Source organism: Carassius gibelio, chromosome A22, assembly GCF_023724105.1.
Source record: "Carassius gibelio isolate Cgi1373 ecotype wild population from Czech Republic chromosome A22, carGib1.2-hapl.c, whole genome shotgun sequence".
NCBI classification, from domain to species: Eukaryota; Metazoa; Chordata; class Actinopteri; order Cypriniformes; family Cyprinidae; genus Carassius; species Carassius gibelio.
In genome coordinates, this window is record NC_068392.1 from 9533121 (window position 1) to 9553094 (window position 19974).

The 19974-nt window shown below is 37.4% G+C and overlaps 2 protein-coding genes across 3 annotated transcripts in view; both read right to left on the reverse strand.

Moving 5' to 3' along the window:
* Positions 1–18670, reverse strand: part of LOC127943136 (neurocan core protein-like) — a 101570-nt gene extending 82900 nt beyond the window's left edge. For both annotated transcript variants that reach the window (XM_052539334.1, XM_052539333.1), the window contains exon 1: positions 18363–18670. The gene's annotated coding sequence lies outside the window, so the exon portion shown is untranslated. The remainder of the gene's footprint in view (positions 1–18362) is intronic.
* LOC127943135 (protein strawberry notch homolog 2) overlaps positions 1–19974 on the reverse strand; it is a 296904-nt gene that overhangs the window by 158843 nt on the left and 118087 nt on the right. The gene's annotated exons all lie outside the window — the stretch shown is intronic.

Consider the following 19974-nt stretch of genomic DNA (forward strand, 5'->3'; position numbering starts at 1 on the left):
TGCACACTCATTGTTTGTGTTCATCAATTGTGGGAGCCACAAACTTTGATCGAGCCACTGGAGTCTCAGTGCCAGCTTTGTCTTGCTGGTGCCCTGAATCCCACAAACTGTCAGGAACAATGGAGCATGTACTGTAGGTGTGTGTGAGTGTCTCTGAACAGGTGTCAGAACAGCTTTTTCTACGGATCCCTTTATGAAAACACGACTCCAGCTATTAACTGGGAAGCATATGGTGAGTCCACTGCATGTCCCCAGAAAGAATTGCCCGAAATCTCCCCAAAACACAAAGGAATTCCCCTCTGACCTCCGACACACACACTGACAGATGGGGAGGGACGTAGTCCAGCCACCCTGAAAATGATATTCGCACACGTCCGCCTCTCAACACCAAGTCGCATGTCATTTCATGCTGAATAGCTGTGGCGTGTGTGACAGCTCTGAATTGGTTTTCATGAATTCATGATACGTCGGGCGAACGGCGAAACGTTTGACAGCAAAAAGAAGCTGACCAGAAACCGACTTGCGTTTTTGATACGACAAGCAAAAAGATCCAGGCAGAAGATAACAAAGTCTGACTGGATCTTGTGTTGACATCGTTCTGCTGACATACAAAATATAAAGCAATGCATTATATCTATTTATCGAGCAGCGCCACTGTGGCCAGCGCTTCGATTCAATTTTCTCAGCGACATGCGGCGTTGGAAAGACAAACAATCCAGGAGAAATAAAGTGACATTTGAAGGGAAGAAAGGGTAACAAAAAGAGAGAAAGGGAGATAAGAAGACCTACGTATAAGAAGAGTTTATATAACTTTGCAAGGGGAAAAAATAACAAAAATATATATGCATGTATTTATGCATGTTATTGTCTTTTACAGACACTCAGGTCAGCATTTTCTAACATCCAGTAATGTAGGTTTTCTAGTAAATGCATGTACTCCCTAGACCTTTGCTTCTTGTAAAAGTAATGTCCACATTATTTTTTTGACATATGATGCTCTATTTTTATCTTAAAGTGACATCGTCCTGTTAACATACCAAAATATAAAAACAATGCATTATATATATATTTATCGAGCACTACTGTGGCAAACGCTTTGATTCAATTTTCTCCAAGACATGCACCCGGGGAGAAAAACAGCTGGCGGGAGAAAGAAAGAAAGGGTAACATAAAAAGACAAGAGAAAGGGAGACAGGAAGACTTTAAGACATCCGGACAAAAACAAACGAGACAAAGGACTCTAGACGATAAAAATAGAGAGATTAACACCCAAATAGCTGCATTAGGAAGTTGTACGGTCAGTTTGTGTTTGTGCTCATTAAAATGATCACACTCTAAACTCTTAATGAGTCTTGAAGCTGTATATATCAGAGGCGTTAAAGGGGGGTTTTCAAAAAGAGGAAAGAAAACAAAAGGTGTGAAGGAAGAGGAGAAAATACCCTTGAAAGAACCAATTCACTCAAAAGTGTAAGGGTCACACCAATATTTCTTTGTGTCAGTCAGACGTAATAAACCCCTGGTGCCATATTGATTCAGAAGCATCGACTCGTTGTGAAAGAGAGCAGTGGTGTGAGCTCCGTTTGCAGCTTTTTATTTACTTATCTCCAGCGGTTTGATGTAAAACCTAATAAGAGCGTCCAAAAAAGCAACGCTTTCTCATTTTCGAGGACGTATGGCAAACTGCCATGAGCGACACTGTCAAAATAAATGGCATGTCTTGGGTATTTCCCAGTATTTTTATTTTTATTGCACTGGAGCACAATTCATTGTTCGCATTTAAGGGAAGGTTCACCCAAAAATGTCGAATCCGTCATGATTTACTCACATTCATGTTGTTCCAACCCTCTATTACTTATTTCTTCGGTGTGATATTTGGGCGATTGTTCATATTGCTCTTTCCCACCCTATAAAGTCTAGTGTTCCTGTAGCTCAATTGGTAGAGCACTGTACTATCAAGCGCAAGGTTGGGGGTTCGATTCTCTGGGAACACATGATATGTAAAAATTGAAAGCCTGAATGCACTGTAAGTCGCTTTGGATAAAAAGCATTAATTTAATTTATTATATTTGACAGGCAAATTCAATACCTCATAATTTTCCAAAATTCAACACAATCTACATCCCTTGTGTTGTCTGATAAAAACTTTCTAGATTGGATCAATTTAGATTTATTTGATATACATTTTTTTTTTCTTAGAAAAAAACAAGTTCAAATGTGACCATCAAATATGTAACATCAGGTTTTGATTATAAAACTAAGCATTTAAAAATCATCTTACTAATTATAGGGAGATATAAGGTGATATTTATATGCTTTTATGTACGTAGTCTGTTATACTGCTACCAAATTGCATAATTTTGCTCAGTTTGGGCCTCTGAATAAAATATTGAGGTGTTTTTTCTTCTTCCTTACATCTCAAATATGACACTCAACTTCCTTTTTATTTTGTCTAAACGTTCAATTAACTTTTTCTGATTATTATTTCATATGTCAGACATTATATGGTTAAATTCAGTGTTTCTCACACAAAGCTAATGAGTTATATGAAGTTATATGGATCACATTTTTGAGCTTTTTTGGAGCCTTGACAGCCCTTGGTCACTGTTTACACTGATTAAGAGCGACGTGAACATTCTTCAAAACATCTCTTTTTGTGTTCCACTGAAGATTTGAATGATTGAAGTGTCAGTTTTTGGTGAACTGTCTATAGCCAGACAAAACATGGCATCTTCTGGAACTGTTGCGTGGCAAGTAAGTCACTGGAAATTCGGGTCACTATTTCTGGCTTAGTGAGAGAATCTTGGCTGCTGGCTTTTGTTCCCAAGGGCACAATTTAAACAGACCTTCTGTGTCCAAACCTTCTGTGCTGGAGCGTCAACACAAGTTTTTTCCTCAGTATGTTTTTTTTTTTTTTTTTTGCAGCCACATGGCAAATAAATCCAAGTAATTGGATTTTAACAGTTGTGTTTCAAAATAATTAGTAACAAGAATCCCAGTTTCCAAGGTATTTATCAAATCTGGCTGTTATCAAAGATGAGATGGGAGTGATGCAAGAGAGCGAGTCCAACAAGTTAATACAAAATGTCTACTAAAGAAAACACCTATCGTGACTTGTGCGACTTCAGATATGTCCTAGATAAAATCTGTAGGATAGATTTTGGATTGAGGTATGACCATTATTGTCTGAAGTCTCCATGTCAAGATGCAAATGTGAAATACTCTTCAACAAAATCGCAATATGCGTTCACATTTTTCATGCAGTTTTACAGAGCGAACGATCCCAGCTCATGGAAATATGCACATAAAAAAGCTAAATAAACCTAATTATCATAAGGACATACAACAATAAGAATGTAAAAAATAATTATATATATATATATATATATATATATATATATATATATATATATATATATATATATATATATATATATATATATATATATATATATATATATATGTATATATATTAAAACTGGGAGAGAATTTCTTTGGATAAAATGCCTGATAAAGAAATAGTTAAAATGTAAACAAATTATTTTATTCAAAATATTGTTTCATGGTCAGTAAAATAATAATAATAATAATAATAATAATAATAATAATGATAAACAATTATAATAATGATATAAAATCAAATCAAATAATAATATAAAATCAAATAAATGCTAACATTTAAAAGTAATAAAATAAATAATATACAAAAAAAAAGGAAAACCCCAATTACAAATATAAAAAACAACATTAAAAAATAAAATAAAATAAATGTCAGTATCAGAAACACAAATATATATATATATATATATATATATATATATATATATATATATATATATATATATATATAATGAAAAAATCTATAAATACAATAAAAAAACACAAATATATATGTATATACAGTCAGCAAATAAAAAAATAATCAAATAAATAAAGGTTTTCACCCTATCTGAGAGGGCATATTTGCTAGAGATAATAACTAAGAGCATGCATACATGCATACATACAGACTGAACATATAACTAAAGATAAATGCAGATGTTTGTAGCAGAGTACCAGTGCAATATTGTGTTGACTTTTCCTTGACAGCTGTTAGACCCAGTTTTGTCATGGTTTATGTCAAGGAACAGAAGCTGACGGTCTTTCTAACACTTTTTTAAAAGCTTTAAGCAACATGATGTCTGACACTGTCACACCATCTGTGGGGATACTCATCAAATCATTTCATGTGTTCTCCCAATAACTCAGCAAGAAGCAGAAACAAGAGTCGGGAAACAACAAGAGAGCTAGAAACTAGTAACGAATTCTTTGCAGACGCATCTCAAGGGCTTTGTCTCGGTTGCTCGCGACAAAAATGCTAATGAACAAATCTGCAAACATGAAAACAGCTGCTCCACATTAAATGTGACAAAGTGCGCTTTCTCGACGAATCGAAATGCTGTGATTTCACCTTATTGAGAGCACTAAATCTTTATCAAATTTGCAGTGTCTGTTTTATTTGAGCAGGGAATAATTCAATTCACCACGTCCCTGTTTAAAGTCTCTCTTTACTGTATCCTGACTGCTTTTTTATGTGTCTCTTTACTCTTCAACAAGACGGATATCACACAGATGACTATAAAAATCTTAGGACCTGCCATAAAGTTTTTAATTAGACCCCTTATATGCGAGTAAAACGGGATTTAGAGGACGAAGGAGAAAGAAAAGGGAGTTCGAGTTTCAATAGAAATTTTCTATTAAAGCAAAAAAGCATGTTTTACGTTAAGCCATAAAGAAGAGGGAAATCCAGTGAAACATTTACAGATGAGAGCAATTTCAATATTAAGCTCCACACACACACACACACACATAGCCAAAAATGAATGTACACTTTTAAAAATAAACATTTTCTATTTAAAAATACATTAAGAAAGGTCTTACCTACATTGCTTACACTAAAAATCACTTTAAATGAGTAAACACACTGCTGTCATTTGATAATTTCAAGTCTTTTACCCCAATATCACGCAACAGGTTTCCAGGTCTGGCCGAATTAGGGCGATATAAAGCAAGCGGAACGGCGCACATGGCACATGCGGTGCATTGATCAAAGAGACAGTGTTATTGATGAGAGTGGAAGGGTCGGGCAGATGTTCTCGTTCATAACGCTGCTGCCTGATCCCGAAGCATGTGGGACTTGAGCTAATAGCCTTTAATCCCATTGTGTGTTTAATTAATCCCCTTTAGCAGCTGCAATGGAGAATTACACTGGTTTTCCTCAGATTAGGAAATCTGAAGCAATGATTTGTTACCGGACGTCTCCATATTCACATGAGGAACACGACCTCGCCATTGTGTCAAGCGGGAGAAAACATTTAAGGTCATGTTAGCGAAATTTTGGTTAAACTTCACTGACAAAACAGGTCTATTTTCAGTGGTGATGTACAAAATCAGAAGCTTTCTGTTGATCCCAAATTCCTGATCACATGGATTCTTTGGAAATGGCTGGATTTTGCTGGCAGAAATGTCATTGAACCACGATAAATGTAACTATAAACTTAGCCTCAGCGCCTACTCATGATGCTAACTACTTACAAAAGCACAAACAGGAGCTACAAAAGATCTACAATTTCCAAAAGTCAGGGTGCAACCATTAAATAACAGTATACATTTTGCATATTCAATTTTATTACATTTTTTATAAAAAATTCCATTGTTTATATTTTAATTTTTTTTATTATAGTAATGTTATTAATTAATATGATTAATTATTTGTATTTATATTTCTATATTAGTAATTATTTTTACATTATTTGTGTACTAGTATATTTACGACATATTACTTTTTTATTTATATATATATATATATATATATTTTTTTTTTTTTTATTATTTACATATTAAATAACACATATAATGGGTATGTAAAAATTTTAACTAAACATGGTTATTTATATTTATATCATATTAATTATTCATATAAATAATGTAAAAAACACATTACATTTGTCTTTATAATTATAGTAATACTTATTATTAATTTACATAAATGTAAAACAGTTTTTATATTAATATATTTATTAAATGTTATGTAAATAATGTTTTACGTTAATAACTATTACTTAAATTAAAAAAAACATTTATATGAATTAATAAACATGAATATATTCAAACTATAAATATTTCCCAAATATATAAATATAATAATTTTTACAAATGTATTTTTAAATATATTTCTATATGCTATATTATTATACATTTAAAAAAATATGATTTCCCCCCTAAATACAATAAAAATAAAATACATTAAAAACACTGTGATATGATATTTTTGCCATGTTCGTCAGATTGCTTCTTCCTTTCTAAGAGGGCAGTTCTAGGCCTAAAAATGCTGCAATGCAGACAAGACTTCATGCCGGATGTCAAATGGTCTTCCTCATCTTCATCAACTGCATTTTTAAAGGAATGCATCAAGAAGGGAATTCAATCTAGAAACCTTGTGCTTGTAGCACAAACTGTGACAGGTAGTGTCTATAACATGATACACAGTCTCTCCCGCTTCACCTATCTGTCTGGATTTCTCTTCCCCTCCTGCAGAGAACCATATGAGTGTGTCTGATGGTGGAGCAGAAGTCTGATGAATGTTAACACCGCCAGGGATTGGCTCAGATTTCCACCAGCTACACGGACCACCATTCTTCCCCAGCCACTCCATTACATCACAGAACTGGCTCATAACAGTCATTCTCTTGTGAATTGGGCTACATTGGTCGTAAAAGTCTGGCATGGACAAGCTGACCAATCTTGGGATTTTAAATATCAACCTCAGGGTCGTTGGAAAGATCAATATTTGTAGCCAGCCATCTTTAAGCTTTCATTAGCACGCAGCAGAGATATTGCAACAACTGTCTCAGGATAAACCGCAACACTGTGACACCCCTGTGTATTACACGATCCGATATCCACCATTACATTGGGTTGCACTTATTAAACTTTGAAAGAAAATCGAACAAAGGAATATTTCATCGCCCTTCATCAGTCACTATAACCTCAATCTACTGTATCACATGGTCCCTCACCTTCCCTTCTGTGTAAGACGAACTCTTTGAGCCCGAGATCTGTGTTAATCATCTCTCACCCCGCTGAAGTCCCACTTTCACGCCAAACTCTTCACGCGGCTCGCCCGGGGAGACAGCGCGCGATTCCTCTCTCTGCCTGTGCAACCTGAAACAATCCAGCGCTAACAGGTCTGATGAATGTCATCCTGTCAGAGACGCCAACTGTTCCAGCCCCTTATGGGAGCGCCTCGATCTTTATTGATGCTTCAAATGTTCTCAAGGAGTTTCAGTTAATGTTCATTTCCTCGTGCTCCAAACAGCCAGAAAGTGCAGGACGGAAGCTGTACTTGAATTACAAATGGGAATAACCCCCGGCAAACGCATATGTGCGTCAACAAGCAGGTGTCATTATACGATATTATAATGTTCAGTACTGCATGGAAGAGTGAATGCATAAGACGCAGGAGTATTTTCAGAAAGTGGTATTTTGAAGCTGGTTTGGGTAGTTTGCCGGTCTAAAACTTAAAAAACTGACTCGGATTGCTGTTAAACGATTCACAAGCAAATGACTCTGATGCTGTGTTCACACCAAACGCGAATAGAGCGTCACATTCGGGTCTACCGCGTCTAGTTTGCCGCTTGAACATTTTGAGATCATTCGCTTCATTCGCGCGTGAAATTAACTTCACAACAGACACGAATTTGTGTCATGGGGGGGGGCTTCTGCCAGCTGAGTTCACGCAGCATTTTCAACCGCCATTTTTATTCGGATAATTTTAATATCATTCAAATACAAACGCGCCTTTGCATTGACTTAACACTGAAATCATTCGCGCCAGACGCTCTATTCGCGTTTGGTGTGAACACAGCATTAAGCCCCTTTCACACTGCACGTTGGACCCGGAAAATTGCCGGAACATTGCCGGGTCGCCTTCTGTGTGAAAGCAAACACGTCCCAGGATTGATTCCGGGACTGATTCCGGTTTGGGGACCTAGTAACATTGCCAGGTTCAGTCCCGGAATGAGCTCTGTGTGAACAAAAGCCAGATCTGATGCCGTAAAGGGTGTCGTAATGATGACGCACGTTATCACTTAACTTTTTTACCAGGTGTTTCGAAGGTAGATCAAAGTTCGTGACGCAAAAAATATACACAAACTGTAATGAAACAGAGATCAGTTAGTTCCTCACTTTCCGTGCTGATGCTTAGATCGTTCGCTAGCTTCAGTGAAAGTTAACGTGCCTAGCGTCTTCGACTCGTACATTAAACGTCACGTGTCATTACGGGACCTTTACGGGTCGTGTGTGAACCACGCACTTATTCCAGGTAATCACTGGCCGTGTGAAAGGGGCAAAATCTAGCTACCCAGGAACAATTGCCAGGACACATTACCCATGTACTTTCCGGAATCTCAGTGTAAAAGGGGCTTTATACTGCAAGAATCTTAAGGTTCTTTTTAGTGATTCAAAAATAAACCATGTGTAGTTTAAACAAACGACTCTTACAAGCTAGTTATTTTCAAATACAAACAGCGTGATTAGTGTAGTCTGGCTCATGAACAAATGACCCCTCTTGACCTGGTCTTTTCAACCCCCTTGCGGTCAAGGATCGGGGACTTCCCCAGATTATTATTGTTTCACTTTCACAGCACGTGAAGTGAATCAAGAGTATACAGTGCAACCAGTGTAATCTGGTTCACGAATAAATGACTCTGATGAGCTGGTTCTTTTCAGTGAATCAAAAACAAGTCGCAAACAATGTAGTCCAATTCATGAAGGAATGAGTCCATTTGAGCCCCATCTTTGCATTGAATCAAAAACATACAGTGCAACCAGTGTAATCTGAAATTTTTACGAGTTACTTGAACCGATCTGAAGCTCTGCCATATATAATTTACAACATCAGCAAAGAGAAAATGTACTTTGTACATGAAAGCCAAACAGTCGTTATACTGCAACTGAATGCATAAAACACAAGTATTTTCAGAAAGTGGTAATCCGAAGTTGGCTTGGACATCTTGGCGGTCTAAAACTTTACAAACTTGACTCGGACCACTGTGGGCAGTTGACTTTCATGTCGACTTTATTATCTCATAACGGGGGTTTTTATTTATTTATTGGCCAGGCAACTAGACTGTTTGCTGGATATGCTGTGTATAATTAATGAAGGGAGAATAGCTCTACTCCCAACACAGTGATACATAATCCTGCTCGAAGCAGGGAAGACAGGGCTACATCCCGCAGGCTAATTAAACACAAACCGTGGTGATGACTGCAAAAAAGTGAGGAAGGAAACATAAAGAACATGAAGGGAGAGTCCAGTCAATCTATTTTGCAAGTACAAGTTTGACAAAGCCTCATAAAACGGCTTATTATGGTTGAAGTTAGCATTTGCTTAGCACTGAGACTTCCTTTGAAGAAGCCATGCAATTCACTGCAATAGCGATGGTAAGAAGAACAACACTGTGGTACTGGAGTAGAAAAGTGGGGATGAGTATATCATCACTAAACACACACAGGCACTCAGGAACACCATTCAGCTCTGACCTTTACTATCGCCGCACTACTAAAGGACAGCAAACACATCATTCAACCGGACTCTACCTCTAAGCACCTCTAAGTGGAAAGATTACAAAAAAATTGTGTACTGTGTTAAAACCCCCATTTATATACAACATTTTTCTCTCTGCTAAACCATAAAGGGCAGTGTTTCAAACTGGAAAATCATCTTTTTGAATGGTCCACTATAAGAATCGTCTCATGAGAGTCACTGGTTCCTAATTTGTTTTGTGAATCTGACTGCAATGCTCACGCTGTATGGTTTTGATTCACTACAAAGAACTGACTCATAAGTATCTAACTACACAGGTTGTGTTGAACGTTTCCGATTTCCCTAAAAGAAGCGGTTCAAAAGAGTCACTTGTAAATCCGACTACACTGGTTCGAGTTGTATGTTTCTGATTCTCGAAAAAGAAGTGGCTCATAAGAGTCACTTGCTTGTGAATCAGATTACACCGGTTGAACTGTATGTTTTTGATTCACTAAAACAAAGTGGCATAAAAGAGCCATGTTTGTGGATGGGGACTAAACTGGACAATCTTTGGACAAAGCTCTGACCTTTACTATCAGCGCACTACTTAAGGAAAGACATAATTAATCCAGACTCTACCTCTGAAGACAAAACAGAAGGATTTTGGATCCCCAATCCAATGATTGTCCCTAGCAGAATGGGTATTTAATTATAAAGTCATTCCAGTGGTCATTTATGAATGTGCAGCACCCACTATATGAAGAGATGTCTTTGATTGTGAGACGGAAAGAGGACAGTATCTTTGTGCGATGATGATGATGAATGCCAGTGTAATCAAGCGGCGTGATTGCATTTCAGACTCTAAACTACCCAAAGCAGCATTCTGACCTTCTCATCATGACCAGAAGGAGATGAATCTGTTTCTTCGCCACAATGAACATGCTAAAATGTATTCGCACTCATGAACGAACAACAAAAGAGAGCACAGCATCTAGCTTACGGTGAATTACAAGCATCCTGCAGTGGTGCTGCTTAATGTTGATCACCACAAAATTTCATTCTGAGGGACTGAGGGGGGAGAAAATAAATCACAGCTCAAACAATACACAGGTTTTGACAGGCCAAATAATGCAAGCGTGTTTATAAAATCATAAGCTTTGCATTTCTGCTTTTACATCTTCTAGAAACTGGCCCCATCCGTTTTCAGTTTATCCGATATGTCAACAAGCTTGTGTTAAATGCAAACATTCATTTAAAGAACTGGATGTTAAACACTGAAAACGGTTCTGGATTTAGTATTGGTTCTGATATTATTCCATATTGATTGACAGGAAGGCATGGGCAGTGGATTTTCTTCATCCGGCTGCCATTAACGCAGTATGAAACCTACTGACAACCAAACTGGATACACTAATTACCTTCATTGTTGTCCTTTCTTTTACTTCAGACTACTTTGAGACTACTGTGAGACTACCTGAACTTTTTACTTTAGATCCAGCACTGGCCTGGAGACACACACTTTTAAACAAACGGCAAAACCGCAGGAGGGTTGGTGGTGTTTTGGACGAAATGTAAGAAAACAGAAAGGTTCCTTTGTAAAATATAAGGTACTTTTCTGTGATTCAAGTGCCATTCTATAAACCTGTTGGGTTTTTCCTTTTATAAGGTGATTTTAAAGCAGATTTTAAACATTCTGTCAGAAACATGATTGTTTTTAGCAATTGTTATTTTAGAATTATTTACAAAGTATTATAGCATTAATTAAAATTTATCTTTGCTTATTTTTATATTTTCAGTTTTAGTTTACATTTAATAATTTTGTTTAATATATATATATTTTAATATTTTATTATTTATATATTTCAACTTATTTCGGCTAGTTTATTATTTTTGTTTTTTATTTTTAAGTAAGATTTTTAAGCTAATGTTTACATTTTCTTTTTTTTATTTCATTTTTAGTTTTCATTTTAATTTTAGTAGATTTTAGAAACTGTTTTATGCTTTTCTCATTTTTATTATTTTTTTTTCTTTAATATAGAAATTTTTTCACAAAACAAATTCACCATTATTTCACTTAACTAAAAATCTTTTCGTTTTCGTCAAAAATTACAATACTGTCTCAAGCTAAGTTACTCTATTTTATTATATGTTGAGTTGTAGATGCCCTTTAAAAGGTCACTAAACTATAAGGTTTATATCTAGAGTATAATTTAATGCTAATATTTCTACAGATATCCATTTTTCAGTTGTTAACCAAAAAAAATCATGGTAACAAAGTCGAGATTTTAAAATCGCCTGTGTTTTGTAACACATAACACAATGCATAATCTGGATGAATGATGTTGCACAAGTCTCTAATTTGAAACAACATTTACAATTAACCTCTTAACCAGCCCTGATCGATATCAGCCAAATAAAGAAGCAAAGTATTCCTCTTGCCATCAAGAACACTTGGCATAGGCACAATAAGAAAAGTCAAAGAGTTCACAGTATTGGCTCTAGATAATTAAAACCTAGACAGAGATAAATTCCAGGGCCTGTTAATTACACAAAGGTGGGCAGAAATGGCACAGAGCTGACCAGCTCTTTCTGATATTTTGCATTTGTAGGGCACAAGTAAAAGACACTCAGAAGGGCATTGAAGAAAGCCATTCACTAATGAGAATAACAGTTGGAGATAAAGGGAACACATTTCGGAGGTGCAGAAAATGAAAATAAAAGATGGAAGAAACGTATCTTAAATGATGCTCTGGATTATGATTATATTTGTGAAGACATTAAAGTGGTTACTTTGAAGTCGGGGAACTAGAAGTGCATATGAAGTGCACTTTAAAGCATGCAGAAAGGCTCTCCAGTATCAATGTCAATGGCCAATGTGCAACATCTTCCTCCTCCATTATCAAGTCAGTACGTACAATATAAGTTTTGTTCTCAAAGACAATTAGACTGAAGGCCTGTTGATTAGATGTGGTCACTAATAACAGTCTAATATTTCTAGAGGAAATTGCAAATCCAAAGCACATCTTTCACTTTGTTGACAATATAGCATCTGTAGAAAAAAACGGGAATAGCATAAGCTTTAAAATTACATCCACGGCGCATGTTATAGTTTCAGACTCTGTTGTAAGGCAACAAACAAATCTTATAAAAGCTGTAATTTGTGCCTTTGTGTTAAACCGCTCAAGTGTGGCATTGGAAATCGTATTATAGGCCAATAAATGCGAAGAAAACCCACTGTGAGAACTTTTGACCTGAGATGCACTGGGCAAATTGAGACTTACACGTTCAGTCAGTGGTGTGTATTTCAGTCTGGCGGGGTTGTCAAGGTGGACAGACTGATCCTGGAACAGCTGATCCCAGCTGTGATCTGATTCCAGGAGGACAGGAGAGGTTTTGACATAAACTCCCCAACTGCCGCGTCTCAATCATCTAGTAAAGCTCAGCATAGCCTTATTATACAGGAGAATAGAAATACAGTGTTTAATGGATTGGGCTGTTGTTTAAAAGCACAGCGATTGTTTAGCTGATGAAACATCCTTCCAAAAAAAAAAAAAAAAAAACATTCAGTAGAGAAATAATTCATTAAAATCTAATCTGACTCAAGTACATTGCTAAAAGGAATAGTTTGCTTAAAAATGCTAATTCTGTCATCATATACTCACAGTGTTGTTACTGTTAACTACAACAATTTTTTTTTAAGAATTAGATTAAAACTTAAACTTAAATCACTAAAAATAAATCTTAATAAACAACTAATTTTTTAAAAACACAAAAGCATGCGAGAAGTAACAAAACGAGTAACAAAATGAGAGACATTCTTCTTTTGTGTTCCTCAAAGGAAAGAAATGACATGATGCATCATTTTTGGGTGAACTGCCCCTTTAAGAGAAGGCGCACAAGTGACTGAAAAACTACAGAACAATGCACTGTATCTGCATGCACAGAAATCCAATACATCTACAAACATCTATCCAATCACATTCACTGTTGGTGAAACAAATAAGTAGCTCACATGCGTCAACATATTTCTCATCAAGCAGAGGGAATCAATAAGAAAAAAAAAAAAACTGGTCCTCGTACTATGTAATGCTGTAGTATGAACCCAACGACACAATCTGAACCTCTATAAAAGTCATTTCTATGTTAATGAATGATACATTGAAATATCTGGCAAGGAGAAAACCTCATTGTCAGGGCAAACTAATCTCCGACCGAATGATATGGCATGTGCAGATTACATTTATGAAGCCTGACAATGGAAACAGAAAGAAAGGGTGCAACCAGGAATACAGGGATTTGAAAGAAATTAATTATATTTTGTTTTAATTTGCGTTTCACATGATGAACACAAGACAGTAGTTGTAAGATCACTGAGGTTCTTCTAATGCAGAGACAAAGAGAATCAGATGAGGATTAATAAACGCAAGTCGTGCAGAGCAATTCGGTTTCCTCACTTCAGATCTTTCTGATTTACAGTACAGTGGTGCAGTAAATATTTGCATGCTTAAAGTAACAGTTCACCCAAAAGTGAACATTCATTTTTCATGAAAGCAAAGTTCCAATGGAATGAAAAACGATTCACCAAGTTAGTTTATATAATCACGCAATTGCATTACGTATTTACAGTGTTATCGTTAAAGCACCCTATAATAATATAAAATCTGGATGTTTTACATGTCTAAATAATATAAAGTGAATAAACTTAACTCACCTTTTACATAAACCATGAGAAACCTTAAAGGAACTAACATTCAAGTCACGCATGCTTGTATCAGCAGCTCATCAGTTTTGCACGGGCATGTCCGAGTTCAAACTGTTTCCTCATGACTCGAGAACTGTTGTAACCATTAACCGAGAGAACTGCTGTTAGTGTGCTGTTGTTGTCTTGAAACTACTGCCATCAGATCATATTTCCTATAGATTTTATTTGTTATACTTCATGCAGGTTCAGCATCACAAACACACATTTTGCCCCCTTTTATGAAACCCGCAGCAGACAGTTCGAACGTTGGACATGTTCGTGCTGTTCTCTGTTTAGATTACATTTGGAGTAACTGAAGCACTATATGAGTTGGCATCATAAGATATATAGAGGTATAGTGCCTCATTTGGGGTCGGAGTGACTGTCAGGCACATCCTAATGTGAGTTTTGATTGAGTAACCTGCAGATCTTTGCTGACTCGTGTCAAGACCTCTTTCAGACGGTAAAGTCTGATTGGGTGAACTGGTTCACCAAATGCTATCTAAGCAATGAATTGTGTCATTGTATTGGAAACACAGCCTCAAATTAATTACTTTCTTTAGTAGAACCCAAATATATATATATTAATGGTTTTTGTCAATGGAATTAAAATCAAAGGGGTCTAGTGTTGTTTTGGACCCCAACTGGCTTCCATTGCATGCACTAGAAACCACTGCAACCCTTCAAATTATCTTACTTTGTGATCGTTAGAAAGAAGGTCATAGAATTTTGCAATGGCTTGAGAGCAAGAAGAACATGACAGAATTTCATTTTTGAGAGAACTATCCCTTTAATTCCGTATCTCTTCAGCACACGAATGTGGAGAATCTGAAAAAATTCCAAGCGCTCGTGAGTCTAAGATGAATGCAGCTGGAGCCACAAGGCCATTTGTCCTGTGAACCACCACTCATCAATCTTTTCTCAGCTTTGCTGTCGCCCCAAATGCAAAGAAAGGCAAAGAGGAAGAACTCCAACAGGCCATTTTCTTCTTGGAGCAAACATTATTTTCAGCGACGCTGCTGGTCTTGTTCATTTATTAGCAGCCAGCAGCTGTGTGCACAATGGCCAATGCTTGGGAGCTGTCCAGTGCTGAAAACACAGGATAAAAATACCAGGGAACAAGAGAGAGAGACGCTTGTATTGGAGAACTGTGCAAATTGCTGGCATAATTATCAGGCTTCTTTCCTTCTGGACCTCTCCCACAGGGTAAGCAGTAAAACATTTTCTAAATGAATCTTTAAACCATGAGGTAGTGTGTTTTTGTCTTGAGCGGCCCTGCGAGCCAAATGGAATCTATTCAAGACAGAAGAAGAAATTAAAATGTATCTTTTCTTCTCCCTCTGCGAAGTTAAACTCTTACAGTCCCGTTTCGAAAACCAGCAAAACACAGCCCAGGTGTCATGATTCATTTATGGTGTTTAAGGCGGCAAATGCCCGTTCTGAATAATGTATTCCAAGTCTGGGCGCCAATAAATATTCAGACTTTGGCGGATTGGCAGGTGACACATGTAGTAGAGACAGCAGCTGAAAACCAGTTCCTCTGGCTCATGGGCTTAGACACAGCTACTCTTTCTTGTCAGTTGTCAATCAAGAGTGCGCACACAAGGTAAGTCACCAACTTGGATGACTGTGGACATAAATTAAGACATATACTGGCATCTATTTACAACAAAAACAGACCATTAACTTTGTGTAATCAAAGCCTTTGTCGCATCAAGAAAGCAAGAAAACAAAACTAGCACTAAGTTTACTTAAATTTCATCTACCAAAAATGCATTCAGTAATTTTGTAGACCTGGTCCATTTTGACCTGGATGACTGTGGACATAAATTAAGACATTTATAGGTATCTATTCACCCCCAACACAAACAGACCATCAACTTTGCATAATTAAGCACTGCCCTCATCACATATAAGCAGATGGCTTATGCAGGACCTCAAAACTAGCACAAAGTTTCCCTCAATTGCATCTACCAAAAATTTCCTGAGTAATTTTAGTAGAATTGTTCCATTAAACACAACGTATATTAATTCATGACAAGGACATTATCTCTTGGAATCCGAAGGCATTTAGATGTCTGGATGCTATTCAAGTACAATTTAAATTCCACCTGTCAGCACAACCCCCCCTCGTATGATTGTTGGCACTAAACTACCCAGCCGAGGGGAAACGCACATTATTAAAATGGGAGAATCAATCAAGTGCCCTCTACAAGTCCCCCATCGCCAAAACGAAAGTGCTCAGAGGCAATTTCCACTTTTTTCTTCCAGAGAGAACATGCTCAAAGGGGCTTCTCTAGTATTTACGATTACAAAAGAAGAAGGTGCTCAGATAAAGAGCAGAATGGATGCCCCAAGCAGATATAGAAAGGTTCTGGAGCCAACTTGAAAGGCTGCTTGGATTGGCAAAACTGAGCTGCTCCGGTGACTCAGGGTTAGAAAGAAAGGTCTTTGAACCTGGAAGCACCGTATCGGAGGACTCACCCTGATATAGATGCAAGCAGCACAGGGCTGCAAGAGGTTGAAAGGGTGTGAGTTTAGCAACAGCCTCAGCAGACACTCATATGCTTATTTGGTCAATTAAAATATAAGGTTTGGGCTAATACTAAGATCCTGGCCAATACTGATAAACTAACAGTCATTTTATGGTGAAAACCAATAAACGGACAATTTTATTGTACATATTTTTTTTTATATAATTTATTAATTCCATGTTTTGCTGTTTCTTTGAAGTTATTTGTGAAATTTACAAGCAATTTCTTAGTTAAAATGAATTCTACACTGTTTTTTTTTTCAGCGCATAAAAAAAAGGATTTCAGATTGGCTATTTAAAAAAAAAACTCTAATATATAAAACACCAGTTTATCTAAAGCCAAACTAAAGTTATTGCAGAATGTTGCCGAAATGCTGTGCCATTAGTCCCTAATATGCCACAATAACTGACAGTCTGCACTCTCATTGGAAGTCACTGCAAGTCTTATATGCATAAAGTTAGACTCAAACTTTGTAGAGAAGAGAAGAGAAGAGAAGAGAAGAGAAGAGAAGAGAAGAGAAGAGAAGAGAAGAGAAGAGAAGAGAAGAGAAGGGGGCAACGCTAAGAACCAGTAACCAATTTGCTGCAAACAGCAAAATCAGGGCACCTGGAGCCACAAATCGCACCACTTTTCTATTTCTTTGACAAATAACACACGTCTTCGCGTTCACTCTGTCACTCTGTTGTACTTTTCTCCTGTCAGCATAAAGACTTGTTGCAGACTGATGCAAGAGGCACCTGGAGTGCTCCGTCAGGTAGAGACTCAGGGGTTCAGACCGAACAGAGACAACCGAGTCAGTCACGACAGAATGCCAAGAGAGATTCGGCTCAGTCTTCCTCTCCCACCAGCAACACGCTGTCGTCAAGGTGGCCACGAGACTGGCAGCGCTCAGCACTTGTCAGCTTTAAACAGCATCCAGCTGACACTCTGCAAAGGAGAAAAACAATGCGGGGCCACTCTCCATCCCAAAATTCTTGCTAGCGGTTTCTGATGGAATTTCTGTCAACCACTTCACATCAAGGCATTACTGCAAATGACAGCTTGCAGGTGGGGGGTTACACCAAGGCAAAGTAAATGACTCACTTGAGTAGATCTGGGGAAAACAGGACAAGAACACTCACGCTTTTATAAGGTTACTAGAGCAATGTGACATCTGAAAGGGTCGCATTTGCATCCACTTGTACTTTGCAAATCACTTAATATTTGTTAAGAGATCACAACAGTCTAAAAACAGTACAAATATCTGATTTTATAAAGTATATAGCGCTCTACTCTTCATATACTTGATATTCGATCACGATGTCAATCAAAAGATGGCTTATAAATAGCCTTGTTCTCCGAACAGCTGTTCATTTTTGTAGTGCTCCTGGTTTTGTCCCCTTGAGTGTCCTCAACTGAGGTACTGCGCTCGGCAAGGGGGCTGTACATAGCCTGTCCTGAACACAAAACATCTATACACCACATTATACATTAATAATGAAGCGAGACGCAATCAGTTAGAAACAATACCATCGCTTGTCCTCACCTTCTCTGAAGTAAAGCGCGTTGTCGCCTCAGAAAGTCCACAGGAATGCCGCGTCGCCTCAGATAAAGCAGAGTAGGTGGTAACAGCCGCTGAGGTAAACCATTCAAAATGTAGAGCTCTGTTCAGCCTCAGAAATGTGTTGAAATTAACTCCTTACTTCGTTTATAGCATTCAGTAAGCACGGTGTTCGTCCTCAGTCTGTGCCTCGCGCTGAGAAGAGCTCGGAACGGCGCGCGCTTCGCCGGTCGCGAGGAGAGACACTGAACAAAAGCTCCCAGCGTTTGTTTTCCCCCTCACTTCACTTCACCTCATCTCAACAAATGAACGGAGCAGATGCTCAGGCAAGAGAGTCGCGAAGATGATACAGCCAATTCTCTGTGGACTTCGGTGGGGGGATGGATAATATTTTGCACAGTATTTCAGCGATTTCCTTCCTTTGTTTGGACATTTGCTTGGGCAGAATTTGTTGTGGTTTATGGGGTGCGAATTATTGAAAACTTAGCGGTTCATCTGACTCATAATTATTTAAATCTACAAAACGAAGTAAAAAAAAAAGTCCCTCACGAAAATTAACCATGGTTTTACTATTTAGATAAATACATTTTTTTTTTTTTTGCTACTCTAACCATAGTTTAACCGTGGTATTTGCAGTAAAACTGTGGTTGTACAAATGGCAATCGGTGTAAGGGGTGTGGGGGGCGGTATATACTGTATGCTTATATATGTGCATATATATAAGTTCCATTGTTACAAATAGTCAGAGCTCGCTAAATAGAAGCTGGCCAACAGAATTCACGTGGTCCTTATGGTAACCAAAGCAACGTTATTAGCGCTTTCCTTAAAGGGGTCATATGATGTTTTTTTTTTAAAGATTATTATTTTGTGTATTTGGTGTAACAGAATATGTTGACATAGTTTAATGTAAAAAAAAACTCATTATTTTTTAAAATACTGTACATTATTGTTGGTCCTCTATGCCCTGCCTCTCTCAAACATTTTGTACAAAGTCCCTCCTTCCGACAAGCGCAGTCTGCTCTGATTGGCTAAATGACCCTGTGCATTGTGATTGGCCGAACACCGCAACCACTCGTTGGACATGTAATAGCCCTTTCCAGAATCACAAGCTTCATTTTTTTTTTAAAATGTAAAGGCAGTTAATAATGTCCTTAGTTTTAACATCAGTTCAAGCCTGAAAGGGTGTGACAGACACAGTGATGAAGCTTGTATGTGTTTGCAGTACACAAGCCACGGACGGTTAAGACAGCTGACTCCACTGTCTGACCCTGTCTCTCTCTCTCTCTCACACACACACACACACACACACATAACAAGCAAAACTCCCTATTTGAACATACAATAGCAAATACTTTAATTAGTAACAAAACATACTTACAGTAGCTGATTCAGATGCACCAGATTGTTGTAGCAAAGTCAGAATGACGTCCTCTCCTAGATTCACGAAACAGTCATCCATAAACTGTGTTGCTGTTCTGTTGTAAGTATTCTTAAAGATTCCTAAATGCATCTACTTCGGAAGGCCAAATAAAGTGTTTTTGCTTTTGACTAGATACACACAGCATCACCCTGACACGGCTGCTACAACACTAACTGC